Genomic DNA, 16,467 nt, shown 5'->3' on the forward strand with positions numbered 1-16,467 from the left:
AGAGAGACATCAAGTATTGTCCCTTCATGGCTCTGCCGTCCAGTTCCTGCTTGAGGTTCTGCCTTGACTTTCCTCAAGGACTTACTATGATCCTAAAGTGTAAACTAAAAACAAAAACAAAAACAAGCAAACAAACAAAAACCCCAAAACACTACATCCTGTGCACCAAGAACTAAGACAGGGGTCCTTGTAGAAAAAAAAATGGTAGAGATTTCTTTCTCCACTATATGGTACCACAATGCAACCTGCCCAGATTAAAGCCTTAATCCAATCTCTAGCTCCCAGGATTATAAGAAAACTAATTTTAATATCTTACTTCCCCATTCCTACCCCAGTCTATAGTACAGCATTATGGCAGCCAAACCAAAGCACAGTTTGTGAGGTATTATTTTTATTTAAAAATGTTTTCAATCAGTACGTATACAGATATATTAGAGCATAATATATTATATTCACCTAAATAACAAAAAAAAACATATCAGTAGAAGTTAGAGACTCTGACCTCAGCTGATTTAATGGGAGCAACTTAATCCCCATGTAACAAAGGAAGGCTGCTAGACTCCTTCCCAGGCATTAAGCCTTTGGTGAGATCTAACACAGGGCATTTGTCTTTTACTGGGATTAAGATGTTGTTCATGAAATCTGCCACTCCTTACCACCAGCTACCTAGAGCTGACTCACTTCTGTGTCTATCTGCTTTGCTTTTTCACCCCATAGTTAGACTCGTTGGTTTTTCAAAGTAAGCCCACTTTTATTTTTCTTTCAGATTGAGACTAGGACATTCTCATCTTTCAAGATCGTGTTTTGTTTATTCTTTTTTTTTTTAAATATAGGCCTCCATGCAATTTTTCATCATGTGTTTTAATTGGTCACTGAAGTGACTGGATTAGTTAGCCGTGACCCAGGTGGAGAGGCAACTGCAGGATGAGGCAATGTCTCCACTTGCAAATCAGTGCTATTACATCTGCCAAAGAATCACATTAGAAAGCTGTAGCACTGAGATCCTTTCCCTCGGCGACAGACGATGGTATCTTGTTCTTTTCTGCAATAGTACCTGACCGTATCTCTAAACCGTCTCAGTGTGTATCTATCTGCTACTTCTGCCCTGCAGCATCCAGAACCAAAGATTAACATATCAAGACCGTCATCTCCTAGGCCATCTTCTCAGCTTGCATCTTCCTCACTTTCCCACAGGAGCAGTCTGTCGATATCCTCACCCCTGAGTTCTTTAGCATGAGTCAGTCCTGTGGGGAAACGTTTCCATTGTGACTATAACTTTAGGTATGGAGGGGAGGAGGGAAGTTCATTGTCAGGGTTATTTCTAGGGTGGCAGCTTCCTAGGAGGAGAAACTGCCAATCACACAGATGACTGTGCAGCATCTGAAGTATTGGAATCACTGAATAACTCTCCAAAATGTGTGGCTCCCATAGACGGCTATTTATGACATTAGAAGGGGAACAATTAGTTCTGAATATCAGAGTACTTTTAGAAAATGCATATTATGCTAACACGCTTTCCATGAAATAACATTTATTTATTAGACACAGTACGTTAATTATCATGTGTTGATCTCTCATGGTATTTTTTTTTTTTTTTGGCTCTTTTGTCTTTCCCAGGACTGGTTCCTTTTGTCTTTACTGCTGCCTCTTCTGTTGCCTGAGCATAGTTAATTTAGAAATTCTAGTCCTGGCTTAGTAATTTTTCCTATATATATATAGGGTGCTTCCCTATATAACCATAATTCTGGATCTCTCCTGTAAACCATGAAAAGAGGTATATCAAGAACAGATGGTCAAGAGGGGAAGACCTTAAATGAATGACAGGGAAGTCTTATCACCCAAAGGTAATGAGAAGGGCTCCTGAAAGTAGAATGACTGACAGCTACCACACATATAATGCAGGATTTAAAAATCTTACCATCTCACGAATAATTAAAACAATTCTTAGGACATCATGCAGGATTCCACTGCAAAAATATAATCAAATTAGAGTCTTTCCTGTGACATCTACAAGCTGTCAGAGCTGTCCTAGTCAGCTTCCATACTTCATTGGTAACATTTTCTTAAACTCTGGGTTTCCAGCTACAACACTTTGGTTTTTTAGCCATAACTCTCATAGAGTACCACAACCTTGAACCATATGAACACTGGATACTGAATATTTTACTCATTATTTTACTGTCTTATAGTACACTTCCAAAGTCAAATCATAGACAATGATGGTTCTTGCCTTTCACTTATGAAAACTCGCAGCCAATCAGCCTTGTTTCCAGAAATGATAACTCTTGGGAGATATTTTTCAGCCTAACAGTGTTTATCATCATTTCTATAATAAGAGTAGAGGTAGTATCAACAACACAGAATGAAATACACATTCTCTTGATCATTTGTGCTTTAATGTCTAATAAAACACAAAAGCTACACTGAGGTTAAATTATATTCATATATAATTATATATAAACATATATTCAATGAGTTATATATAATATTATATATGTATACATGCATGTGGTGTGTGTGTGTGTGTGTGTGTGAAGTCCTTCTGTCTATGTTTTGCTTTTATTGGTTAATAAAGCTGTTTCAGACAGTGGCTTAGCAGAATAGGGCAAGGCAGGAGTTCCAAGAATGTACCGGCGGTACTGGAGGTCGGAGGGGTTAGGAAATAACCAAAATAGTCCTTTTATAATAAATCAGTTTTAATAAAAGGGGGAATAAGGGAACTTACAGAACCAAGGGTCCAGCGGAGCAGAAGGTAACGCGGGGGATAGCAAACAGGGCTCCTTACATGTCCAAGAGCAAGTTGGGGAGGGAAGGGGTTGTTTGTCTGACCCTTTAGTATCACAGTTCATCATTGAAAGAAGTCAGGGAAGGAGCCCAAACAGAGCAGGAACCTAGAGACAGGAGCTGATGCCGAGGTTGTAGAGGGGTTCTTCTTACTTACTTGCTTCTATACCTTGCTCAGCTTGGTTTATTATAGAACCCAGGACCACCACCCCAGGTGTGGCCCATGTACAATAAGCTGGGCCCTGCCACATCAATTCCTAATTAAGAAAATTCTCTACAGGCTTGCCTACTGCCAAATCATATGGTGATAATATCTCCACTGAGGTTCCCTCCTCTCAGATGACTCTAGCTTGTGTCAAATTGACATAAAACTAGCCAAGGTAAAAATATGTTTCTATTATGTATGGTCTCTGAAGCCTGTTACTCAGCAAGACAGAAGTCATCTATAATAGGTTTTCTACCCAGCCCCTTGCAATAGGTTTCTCTGCTGACATAGTAAGGCAGATTGAACTGAATTGAAAATGTCTAACAACAGGGTTTATTTTTGTTTTGTTTTGATCTTATATTCTTCTTCTTCTTCTTCTTCTTCTTCTTATTATTATTATTGTTGTTATTATTATTATTTTTATTACAAATTTTCACCTCCTCACATCCTCCCATTTTCCTCCCCTCCCCCATTCTCCCTCCCCCTCCCTCTCCAGTCCAAAGAGCAGGCAGGCTTCCCTGCCCTATGGGAAGTCCAAGGTCCTCCCCCCTCCATCCAGGTCTAGGAAGGTGAGGATCCAAACAGACTAGGTTCCCACAAAGCCAGTACATACAGTAGAATCAAAACCCAGTGCCATTGTCCTTGGCTTCTCAGTCAGCCCTCCTTGTCAGCCACGTTCAGAGAGTCCAGTTTGATCACATGCTCCATCAGTCCCAGGCCAGCTGGCCTTGGTGAGTTCCCATTAGATTGGCCCTACCGTCACAGTGGGTGGGCACGGCCCTGACTTCCTTGCTCCTGAACACTCATCCAGTGCTGGTGGGAATGCAAACTTGTGCAACCACTTTGGAAATCAGTATGGCGGTTTCTCAGGAAATTCAGGTTCAACCTACCCCAGGACCCAGCAATACCACTCCTGGGAATATACCCAAGAGATGCCCTATCATACTACAAAAGCATTTGTTCAATTATGTTCATAGCAGCATTATTTATAATAGCCAGAACCTGGGAACAACCTAGATGCCCCTCAATGGAAGAATGGATAAAGAAAGTGTGGAATATATACGCATTAGAATACTACTCAGCGTTAAAAAAAAAATCTTGAATTTTGCATGCAAATGGATGGAAATAGAAAACACTACCCTGAGTGAAGTATCCCAGACCCAAAAAGATGAATATGGTATGTACTCACTCATAAGTGGATTCTAGTCATCAATAAAGGACATTGAGCCTATAATTCATGATCCTAGAGAAGCTAAATAGGAAGGTGAACCCAAAGAAAAACATGTAGTTATCCTCCTGAATATTGGAAGTAGACAAGATTTCCAGGCAAAAATTGCTTTGTTTTTTTTAGGAAATCAACTATTGGACAGGTTCTCCAGTCCCAGAGATGGAGGCTGGAGAAGCTGTGTGCCTGAACTGTAGCAGGGACATTAAATAGGTTGTGGGCAAGTGATGATGATGTCCACCACAAGCTGGGTTTGTGCCTAAGTATGGTCAAAAGCTGAATACTTTCAGGCAGTGACTTGGGAAACTGGCAACTTGAGGGGAGACAGCTGCCTTAAGTGCTACGAATGCTGAAAAAGGGGGTTTGGTGCCTTTCCTTTATTGGGAGAGCTGGAGGTTCCAACCCAGCAATCTAATCAAAACTCTAAGTGAATGGGAACACTTTGCAAATGGTGTATCTTTCCAAGGTCATCTTTTGGTTAGCTGAATATTCAAGAAGCTTTATTTCCGAGGGAAATCATTAATGTCTGCCAGGGTACTGTGTTCAGAGTACCTCTACTCAGAGGTTGCATTTACTTCATATTCAAACACATAATTTTTAAAAAATCATGCATTAATTATACATTTAAAGAAGAAAATATTTTGTTATGGCAAACTTCTAGGCAAATAACTAAACAAGGCCAAAAAAGCTTGAGAGATTTACTTCACACTGAGGTAGTTGATCATTCACACTTTTTTTTATCAGCCTGGAGATGTGAGTCTTTTCCTAGTTCTGGGTAAATGGATGCAGAAAACCAAAAACTAAGAGGATTTTTTTTCTTTTGTGTGTGTTGGGAGGGTAACTTTCTGAATTTTTATTCATAATCTTATTAAGAACATATTTCTTGTGTGTTCAGATATTATTTAAACTACCCACCAAAATGAGCTTTCTCCAGCAGGGAAAACATCCCTGACAGGATAATATTAAATTAAATAAACAGCAATTAATAAGATCTGTTACTGCCTGTTCTTTGGTCGTGTTCAGGCACGAAGTCTGAAGGCTTTTGCACGTAGATGCAATCGTCAATCTTTCGACCTAATTTGCTTCTGAAAATTGTAATCTCTTTCCTCCTAGGCTGAAGTCTGCAGACCTCATTTGAATCTCAATAAAATCTCTCAGGTTGAAGTTTGTGTCTTCAGTGAATGTTATCTTGGTGAAGATAAGAAAGTTTACATTTCAACAGACTGGTTTTTAGGAAAATAACACCCACTTGCTTAAAAATAAAGGAACAGCAATTCTGGAAGAGCCTGGAGCACTTGCATATGGGGGAGTGTCCTTCACTTTTTTTTTTAAAGAATATCACTGTCAACCACGGGCCCCCTGGGCATGCATCTCTCTGCTCTAGGTCCAGTACAAGGTTTACTAATCTAAATCTTCCTTAATTACCAATAGTTTGTGAAGACATCATTTCACAAATACTCATTTCTGTGGAGGGAGAGAAAGGCTCATACAAAGCAAGAACTAGGGCTGTGGGGATGACCAGAAGACTTGCTGCTCTCCCAGAGGACCCAGCTGGGCTCATTCCCAATGCTCATACTGAGTGTCTCACAACCACCTGTAACTCCAGCTCCACAGGATCCTTGGTGCTCTCCTTTCTACTCCGAGGGCACTCACACACATGTGGGATATACCCAAGCATACACATTAATGAAAATAAAAATGATCTAAAAAAGAAAATAAGAAAGAACAAAATTTACTAACAGCAGCCTGCTTCTATGAGTCTATTAATAGACTCTTGCCTGGGCATACACCATTCCTGTCTACCATTTCCTAATGGCTTCTCTTTATGTACCATGTAAAGAACCCCACACCCCGGATTTTGATAGAATGTGGCTCCTGTAATCATTAGATACACAATGCCTGGTATTTGGTGCTCACAAGAACTTCAAATTCATTATATTAGAATGTTCTTATGAATATCTGAACTTTATTTAACAAAGAATAAATTGTTAGATTCACCTATATAAATTATTCAACTGAACGGTAGCTAAAAAGTTTAGAGAAAGTTAAAAAAGCAAAACAAAAATGTATTTTATAAAATGACAGGCATATAGTATTACATTAAGAAAACACAAGAGATTTTAAAAATTCATTTGAGTCAGATGTGGTAATGCATGCTTTTAATCCCAGCATTCCTGTGGGAGACGCAGTAATATCTCTATGAGATCGAGACCAACCTGGTTTACATAGTGAATTTTAAGCCAGCTAGGACTACATAGTGAGACCTTCTCTCCAAAATTAAATGAATTTGATACTGAGTATCAAAGTTAGATATTCAACCAAACACATCCAATAAAAATATGAATATTATTTTAACCTATAAATCCATAAATGTAAAAAGGTACAATAATAATATCAAGTATATAGTCAAACACACTGCTTAACAATGTCTTTAAGTAATTATGGCCATGTGTGATACATATTAGAATTGTTGTCTGCCATTTGATTAAATCTATCTCTAAAATCTTGTATAAACTTTTAGAAAGCTCAAGATGTGAGAGTGAGACTTTATTTAAATCAAGTTGTTTATATTTTGTGGGATAGATAGATGATGGATGGGTAGATAGGTAGGTAGATACCTAGACAGACCGGCAGATAGATACATAGGTAGATGACAGATATTTAGATAGACAGATAGATAACTAGATAGATGAGACAGGTGTTTCTTCCCTTAGGATCTCTCCTTCTTTTTAATGCTTAAATTCCATTCTTACATCATTTTAATACCAGGAATTCAAGTCAGAAGCCTGAGAATTACAATAGACAGTTCAAGAGTTCTCATTCTGTTGTGGTTCTTCAGTAGTTAACAATTCACTTTTTTCTCTTCTGTTTGTACTTTGACCACAATTTAGATCCACCTAAAATGCTCCAAGAATACATTTTCAATGGGTGGGCTGTCAGACTTCAGCTTTACCTTCATTTCATGGTGGATGATGTTTCCCTCATGACTTCTCTGTGCCACACTCCACTTCAACAGTCCCACAGCTCTTGTAGGGTCTTTGTGTGCCTTATGTTCTTCTGTTATCAGTCCAGCATTTAGCTTCACCCCAGAGGCTCCAGTCATACCCAAGATTTCCAAGGGAGTTAAAACCCTTCCTTCATATAGCCTACTGGTCCACCATGGCGGATAAGTTCCCTTTTATTCCCCCATCCCCGGGGTTGGAGTAATCAAGAACAAAAAAATTAAAATCTTTTGAGTATTTAGATTTTGCATAGGGTTCTAAGTACATTTTGACTCTGCTTCTGAGGACACATGGCTATTTGTGCTTATATTAACAGGTCTTTGATTTTGCCTTAATCTTCTCTTTCTGCCGGTTTCGTGTTATTCTGTTCTGAGCTTCCCACGAAATTTTCTCACACCCTGTGGCAAGGAAGTGTGTGATACAACTGTCATCACTTAGTAATGAAAGCAGTCACTCCAATAAACGCCATTTGTCTACTTAAAAACACGTTAGCTCTAAGTATAGTTTGTGTCTCTGTATGTACCTTATGTGCATATAGTTGATTATAACAACATTAAAACTCTAATCCCATTGGCTCTGAACTTTGCAATGACATAGTACTATTCAGTTATGTTTTACTGGGGGACATATCCACCATACGCTTGTTTTGTATAAACATTTTGTGCAGCAATTTTTTTTATAGATTGTAGTAATCCTTTATGAGGTTTGGGTAGCCCAGTGTAATTTAGGTGTCCTGTGTCATTCAAGATATGGACATTAAGCAGTCACATGCTGCCTTTGCAAGAAAGATGTCGCTGATTCACAAAACACATATACTTTGCATGGTTTACATAGAGGATAAGATGAGTTGCATGAACCAAACAGACTTACTCCTTACTCACAAGGTGTAATAACAATCAAGTGGATGCTGGCTGAGTAAGATGGAGTGGAATACAATCATTGAGTGGAATGTACTGCTTAGAATGAAATGTGATCAGGATTCACAACCTATCTAAAACCCCATGCTTGAGTGTTATTTTCCAACTTAGATGGAACAGGAGATCTTTCCATGTTGACTTATAATATTGATTCTCTTGTTATTGCTTCAGTAACAGAACGGGGAAATGATAAGTACCATGTTTTGTTTCAGAAAACAAAGAAGTCTAAAACAAAAAGAGAGAGAGAGGCTGGGGAGATGTCTGAGTGGATTGCTGTGAATGCATTAGATCCTATGTTTGGATACCAGTGTCCATGCAAAAAATAGGGTACATCAGCATGCACCTATAATCTCAGCATTGAGGATAGGGGGCACAGCAGGGTTCCTGGGGCTTGCTTAGCTTCCAGTCACAACAAAAGGGTGAGCTCCAAGTTCAGTAAGAGACCCTGCTTCAGAAAGTAAGTTGGAGAATAATAGAGGAATATCTGCCTTTCACATATACATGCACAACTGAGCACCGAGAGATAGATAGATAGATAGATAGATAGATAGATAGATAGATAGATAGATAGATAGATAGAGCAGTCAGGGCCCCAGGGTAGAAACAAGTGGGGAAAACTTGCCCGGAATACTATTTACCTCTTCTTTCTCCGATTATCTTTGTGGGTTTTATAAACCGTCACAGGCCAGCAATTATTTGACAACACAACTTTAAACAATTGTTCGAGCAGGTTTTTGAAAGAAGAGAGCTGCACAATGCTTCTATAAAGAGTGTGTTGTCAGGTAGATTTGTAAAGCATTATTGCCTAGGTATTTCCACACCTTTCTCAATAATCTGGACCTGCACAGGTGGCTGTCCATCAGCGAGGCACAATTCTGGGGGAAGATACCATGTCAACGTAAAGTCAAGAATTTGACGTTGTCTCTTTTCTGACAAGTTACCCTTTAGAACAAGACATGATTTAATACCAAAGCTCTTAAGATGGCCTGACACAGTGTTTAGAAGTGAGTTTCCATTAGAATACATTGGCCAAACTTCTTTGTCGAGGCTCACGAATGACAATTTATTAGGAGGGCAATGAAGAACTGGATGTGTTGCTATCATTGACATGTTCATTATGAGAAGAACAATCATGATAAAATGTGCAGGGCATGCATATCACCAACTGGCCTGACTGCTGATGCAGCCACCAATGGTCCTCAAACATAATTGCAATATGACTCTTATCAACATCTCTCATGGACGCATGGAATAAGACACTACTTCTTGGCTTGTCAGGTCATATTTGTGATTTGTGCTAAGGCCTTCCCATTTGTCTTTCCTCGAAAACAGAGAAGGCTTTGCAGGTCAGTCTCTTTCATCCAGTAATGTCATTCATGTGTTAGAAGATGTTCCTACCATCCTTCTTACCTTCCATTTTCTTTGCGCTTTTCTGGCTTCTGTGGATCAAAGGGCCCTTCGTCCTGAACTCAATTGGAGTGAGAGGCCGCATCCCTTTGCTCTTAGCTGGGAGCTTTTCTCTCCCTGCCTCCTGCCCTCTGCCCAGCCCTTGAAGCATTCCATCTGCCTCTGTCTGTGAGGAGGCACACAGCCTCTGGGGCTGAACCAGTGGGGTCAAATAATGTTCTCACCATTTAGTATAATTAACTCCAACCACCCGTCTGTTGCAGGGTCTGGTGCAGCCAACACAAGCAAGAGGAGGCCAAGAAGAAATTTCTCCTCATTATTAAACCTAAATCTAAGCACTTGTCTGTCTGTAAAAACAGAGCAACCGAGGAAAACTGAAACCAGTGCACGGGGTCTGAGGTTTCAATAAATGTCAGGGAGCGTCAAGTCTGTTTGGATTGCAAATTATTGCTGGCTGACAGTCTTAGTATTTTACAGCTGAAGATTGCTGTCATGGGGGTAGGAGGGAGTTGGGGGAGAGCCTCGCACATCACAGCCAGAGGGAAACAGAAGTTACCAGATACTATAACAATCATAAAACATTACAAGAGGGATGTTGGCTTTTGCTAAATTTAGTCTTTCCTTAATGCACATCCCGGGAAACAACAGCCCACAGCCCTCAGCCCCTCCCTTTGAGTGGATGAGGTGTTAGATTTACCCATGATTGAGAGCACAATTCTTCTTTACTCCATGCCTCCCCTTTGCTGAGCCACTTTGAACATCTGAGAGCGATAAAGAGGCCTAAATGTTTCAAGGTGAATTAATACCTTACTACATATCCTAGAGAAACATACACCAATAATTCGAGTAGTGGTTAAGGCTGTTTCTCAAATGGATTAAATGAGTGAGCAATTACTGATTAAAACAAATGCCAGGGACCAGGCAACAGCTTTTCAGCCTGCGCAGGGGTGCACACTCCTTAGCTTTCTCTTGCTGCATACTTCCGAGTTTTAAGAGGATGTTTGATCTCTGGTGCTTTCACCCAAGTCCACCCACGTTTGTATTCATTTTCACACCCAGAGCATTGTGTACTGATGATCTCCCATGTGCCAAGGACTGTGCCAGGTAATTGAAAACGAAAAAAGTGAAAACCTCCATTCTTCTAAGCTCTGAGTCCAGCGCGATTGTTTTGACCAAGATTCTTTTAGTGTCAAGTAACTAAAAAGAAGATTTACTTCAAGTTAACTAAAAGCAAGTAAAGAAAAATCATTTTGAGGCAGAGTGGTAGAAATTGATTCAAGACTGGAAACACAACATGACTTTATAAAAACACCTAGTAGGTAGTCTTAGTACGCTATGAAAAACACAATTATTTTCTCAAAATCTCTAGTCACACGAGTTCTCCATTCTGGGCTTTACATGTGTGCTCTATACCTTGCTTCATCAGCTCTCTAGAATGTCTGACTCTTTTCTTGAATATATCTAAAATTGGAAAAATATCTTGTCAAACAAGTATCCTGTTTCTATTACCGGCTGTGGTAAATCCCAACTCGGAATTTATGGAGAAAGAATTGTGATGTTCCAATCTGGGTCGGGTGTTACATCCTCCGTAGATTACAGAACTCGGAATCTGAAAAGAGTGACTTACATTCAAGCAGTCCATTCCTGAAGCTGATATATCAGGTTCCTGTATCAATGCATCTGTCTTTTTAAAGTACTACTATTTACCTACAGTTTGGGGAGGTTACGTAACTGTGGAGTGAGATCTTCAAGGAAGATGGAATGAGTTCCCTAATTAGTGCCCGGGGTAAAGTCTAAGAAGAAAAGAAATGTTAACTATGGTTTCTGTCCCAATGCTGCTAGATTTTTGAGGTCCCTTGAGAGCAGCTTGACAGACTCCTACAATTTTATTTTCTAGGAAGATCTAAATGTATGTACCAAGAGCACCCAGACATTGGCAGCTACTGCTGTGGCACTGACATAGACTTAGACATAGACATAGACTGACATATGACTTGACATAGAATGGGGTAGCAGAATCCTGACTGTGAAATTGTGAGTATTAGATCTCTCTATACGGGAACTCTCCTTACCGTGGGCAGCACCATTCCCTAGGCAGATGGTCCTGGGGTATTTAAGAGAGCCAGCTAAGCATGACCCAACAAGAAAGCCAGCAGGCAGCACTCTTTCATGGTTTGTGCTTCAAGTTCCTGCTTGAGTTCCTGCCCTGACTCCTGTCCATCATGGCTGTAACCTGCAAACTGAAACAATCATTCTCCTCATCTGTGCTGCTTTGAGTCAGGGCATCTCAGTGTGTTTTAATCATGGCATCAGAAACCTAGCTGGAACACCTCTGAGTGGTGTCTATATGAGGACTGAGCGCTTAACCCAAGTGTGTGTGTGTGTGTGTGTGTGTGTGTGTGTGTGTGTGTGTGTGTGTGTGGCAGGGGGTAGAGTGTGCATTTCAGGTATATTTCTGAGCAAGATGCAAATGACTAAATGTGGTGCTTTGAATCTCAGTGAGGTTGGAGCTCAGTGTCAGGAAGTGATGTCAAAATAATTACTGGTTATTGTCACTAAACAGATGAAGGCATTTTAGGTCACAAATTGGGTTGGCAAGGTAAGTGTTTCTCTAAGATCAGGTCAAAAGATGTCCATTGTCTACTCGTGTTTTATTGTGTTTTATTGTGATTGACGAGTGATTTCAATATTTCTCTGCTGCCCCCTCCATGTGTATAAACACACACACACACACACACACACACACACACTACATGTGTGTACAAATGTTAAGCATAAGTATATGTAAAGTCCAAAGCACAGCCTGGTGTCATTTCTCAGTGTGATTCACAGTATTATTTGCAAAGCCTATTTGACACTCTGGACACTCATCAACTAGTCTAAACTAACTACTCCAGTGATGTGGGAGTCCTCTCTGTGTGCTGTGAATACCACTGGTGAATAAAGAAACTGCCTTGGTCTGTTGATAGGGCAGGACTTAGGTAGGTGGGGAAAACTAAAGAGAATGCTGGGAGAAAAGAGGCATAGACAGGAGAAGCCATGTAGCCCCACTGGAGACAGACACTGGAACTTTTCCCAGTAAGCCACAGCCTCATGGCAGTACACAGATTAATAGAAATGGGTTAAATTAACATGTAAGAGTTAGTCAATAAAAAGCTAGAGCTAATGGTCAAGCTGTGATTTAAATAATATGGTTTCTGTGTGATTATTTCAGGGCTGAGCAGTTGGGAAACAAACAAGCAGGCCCTCTTACAACAAATTGGCACCTATGTGGCCAACTAAAATCAACTTAAAACCAGGAAGAGCTTGAAAAGGAATTCTACACACACACACACACAAAAAAAACAGAGTTTAACACAGCTTCTTGCTCTGTTTGCTAGACGCAAGCAGGGGCATTGCTTCTTTAGGAGAGGTTTGCCTGACTCAGTGGTAGCAAAAAAAAAAAAAAAAAAAAGCTGTGTGGCTTTAAAATGCTGGCTTTCTGGGCTGCACTGCCACTGTGACCTCTGGCTCTTTCAGGAGGCCAAGCATTTTAATGGGTTTTTTAAGCAGCATGTTACAACTGCTTAATGGCTCCACATAGACCCACTAATATTTGGAAGTGAATGGCTTAGAGGCAGCAAACAACTCCGCCATGCTGGGCTGGGTGGGGCAAGCAAGCAGTGACATATTTCCCCTAGCAATTGTGCCAGTTAAGTTCATAAGAAGGGCTTAGCATTTTAAGAAGCACTTCTGATCAGAAAATAATTACATATACACAATAAAGACAAATTCAGATGAAAAAGACCTCTAAATGAGACACAGCATGTTTAAAAAATGTATATATGCTTGGGAGAGAGAAGGAAAAAGTATAGAGAAGTATAAAAGGAAGTAAGTGGTTTATAAAAAATGAAACAAAGTCTTTAAAGAGACAGAGTATAGACAGTCATAGATTAAAGGAATAAAGACAATAAAATTAATATTAAAATGTAAAATATTTAAAACAAATAAGCTACATAAAGATGGAATATACACAGAGAGTCTGGATTATGTATAATATTGTGTTTTCTTTGAATTTTTCAACTTCAGATAGACATTTGATTCTGGTGACTGCTAAACTAAACCAACATATATACTTTAATGGTATCTTGACTTCAGAATTTGGGTGTAAGGATATATTGCTTTGGAAAAGAGGTTCTTTTTTGTTTCCACAGAAAATGAGAACCTGTGGATTAATTCCAGACTAATGTGGTTTGATGCACCCAGACCCTCTGAAAGGCTGCCATGAATACCCCCCAAAATTACTTTGCCCAGCAAAAAGCAGGAAGCGATATGGAAAGAACTATGCCCTTATTCCTAAATATTATCTATAAATGTTTGTTTATATTTAAAAGGGGATCTGCTATAGAGATTTGCATTGGCATGGATCTTGGTTTGTTGGTACAAATTTAATGTCAATTTTATAATATACATATATATATATATATATGCTCTTGCTTAAGGTATTGTGATTATGCAGTTCATTTAAAAATGTAACGTATAATTAATAAATATAGGTTAAGAGATAATCATCTATAATAGTCAAACTTGTAGTCATGTTATTTAGGTTTCTAGATATATAGAGATATATTTGTTAGGTATTCTTCAAATCTTCCAGAGACCTTAAGAATATGGCACTTAAAATATTTTAAGAACTTAGGATTTTTCATGGCAATGAGAAACATCTGCTCCCGGCAGCACCAATTACTTCAAGAGGAAGGTGGGCAATGAAGAGGCTACTTATGGAGTTTGCTAGCCATTGGGCAAGAAACTGCTCTTGCCTGGACAGCTTGACATGCAGGACCCACAGAGAAATGACTGCTGAACTTGTCTAAAGGTGAGATGATCCTTAGGGGTTCCTGCTTCATGAAAGAATCTGCTAGACATTCTGCAGGATACAGAAGAAAGTGACTGGCAAACTGCCAGTGTAGGCAGTACTGTCTTTGAAATGTCCTGCTTCATGGAAAAGTCTGCTGGATATTATGGGCCTATAGGCTGAAGATGGATGCCCCAACAATACGGATGAACTTTGGGTGAATGTCCAGGAAGCAAGAAGTCTCTGTCAGTTCTAGAGTTTTGGAAGTTGCTTACAATACACCTCCTGTTTACTTAGGCAATACTATATCCTTCTGGAGTCTTTGATGGAGTTGAAGAATAGATAGAAAGTAGATATAGTTTTTATTAATTATGATAAAAGATAAATATTATAACTTTAATTATTGTTTGATACCTGTTTTGCTATATGTAATTTTATTATGTTAAATTTATAACCTTCCCTTTTATTTAAACAGAAAGGGGAGGTGATGTGGAATTCCCCTGTGTATGCTGTGAATACCATTGATGAATAAAGAAACTGCCTTGGCCTGTTGATAGGGCAAAACCTAGGAAGGTGGGGAAAACTAAAATGAATGTTGGGAGAAAAGAGGCAGTATCAGGAGAAGCCATGTAGCCCCACTGGAGATAGATGTTGGAACTTTTCCTGGTAAGCCACAGCTTTGTGACGTTATACAGATTAATAGAAATGGGTTAAATTAATATGTAAGAGTTAGCCAATAAGAAGCTGGAGCTAATGGGTCAAGCATTGATTTAAATAATATGGTTTCTGTGTGATTATTATTTCAGGGCTGAGCAGTAAAGAACCAAAGAAGCACACCCTCTTATAACACTCCAGGATTGTCCTGTCTTTATCTTCCCAGACCGGGGATTAAAACTCTGTGCCAGCACACCTAACTTCTTTTAATGTGGATTCTGAGGATTGAATTGAGTCAGTCCTTATTGATTTGTTGTAAGCCTTTGTGAACTTCATCCCAGCCCTATGCCTGGTCTCCTCCTTTTGTTTCTTCAGATCTGAGAGTTGGATTTGTCTCCACGGTCACACCAGCCCCCTTTTACATTTATCCTTAGCAATAACCATGGTTTTATAATTTGCTGGGTGGTCACACTTCAGCACAAGAAGTTCCCAAGAGCATGGAAAATCCACTCAGGGCGCAGAGTGAGGGGACCTGAGGGTTTTGTATGTTACGAATCAGAATCCTGTTGGAGGCAAACAGGTCAGTTACTCTATCCTGTAGTGTGGCGAATTCTCTAACAGGGAAAACGAATACCTCCCTAGTCCTCTACAAAATACTCTTTGCTTGATAAACACTAAAAATAATAATAATAAATGACAGAGGGAAAGGTGTGGGCTGAAGTGGAAATATATTTACATGCCTTAACATGCACAGAGTAGTCAATTTAAAAAGCTATAAATAAAGATTTCGCACCAATAATCTCCCAAGAAGGCCCTGCACTTTCCCCCGATGGCTAAGAACAGATGCCAAGTTTCCCTTGTTCGATATTCTTGAAAGGGACTCAATTTTGACCCAGTGGTGTGCTACTTTAATGCTTGTGGAATATTGCTTAACATGCCAAGCAACCAAATAGAGAGAGCTGATTGTATGGTGTGGGGGAGGAGGGTTCTTGGGTGCAAAGAACTACCATTCAGCATCTGTCTCCAAGACATCATATTCCTCCTTTGTACTTGACTGTCCTGAAGGCTCACCCACAAAGGAATAAATTATTTCTCTTTCCTGGAATAATATTGAAGATACCATCAAGGGATTTAAAAGTTTTAGCAGAAAAGTTTTTTTTTCCTCTTGGGTACCAGTGCACTGGTTGATAAAACAGAAATCACCAAAGAACTCAAAAGACCATGAGCATCCTTAGCTTTTCACTGGCAATGTTTTTCATGCCACCCTATCCTTTACGCCTGTAATCACGGTCTGTGGTGCCTTCACTTTTTTTTAAAAAAAAAACCTCATAGACAGTAATGAGCGTATTCTTCCATGACTGTGAATCCCAACTCCAGAGAGAACTGATGTTCACAGGAGACATGGAGAAGGAGAGGATAAATAAGATGGAGATGCAGAG

The sequence above is a fragment of the Arvicola amphibius genome, chromosome 4 (assembly GCF_903992535.2).
Source record: "Arvicola amphibius chromosome 4, mArvAmp1.2, whole genome shotgun sequence".
Classification (NCBI taxonomy): domain Eukaryota; kingdom Metazoa; phylum Chordata; class Mammalia; order Rodentia; family Cricetidae; genus Arvicola; species Arvicola amphibius.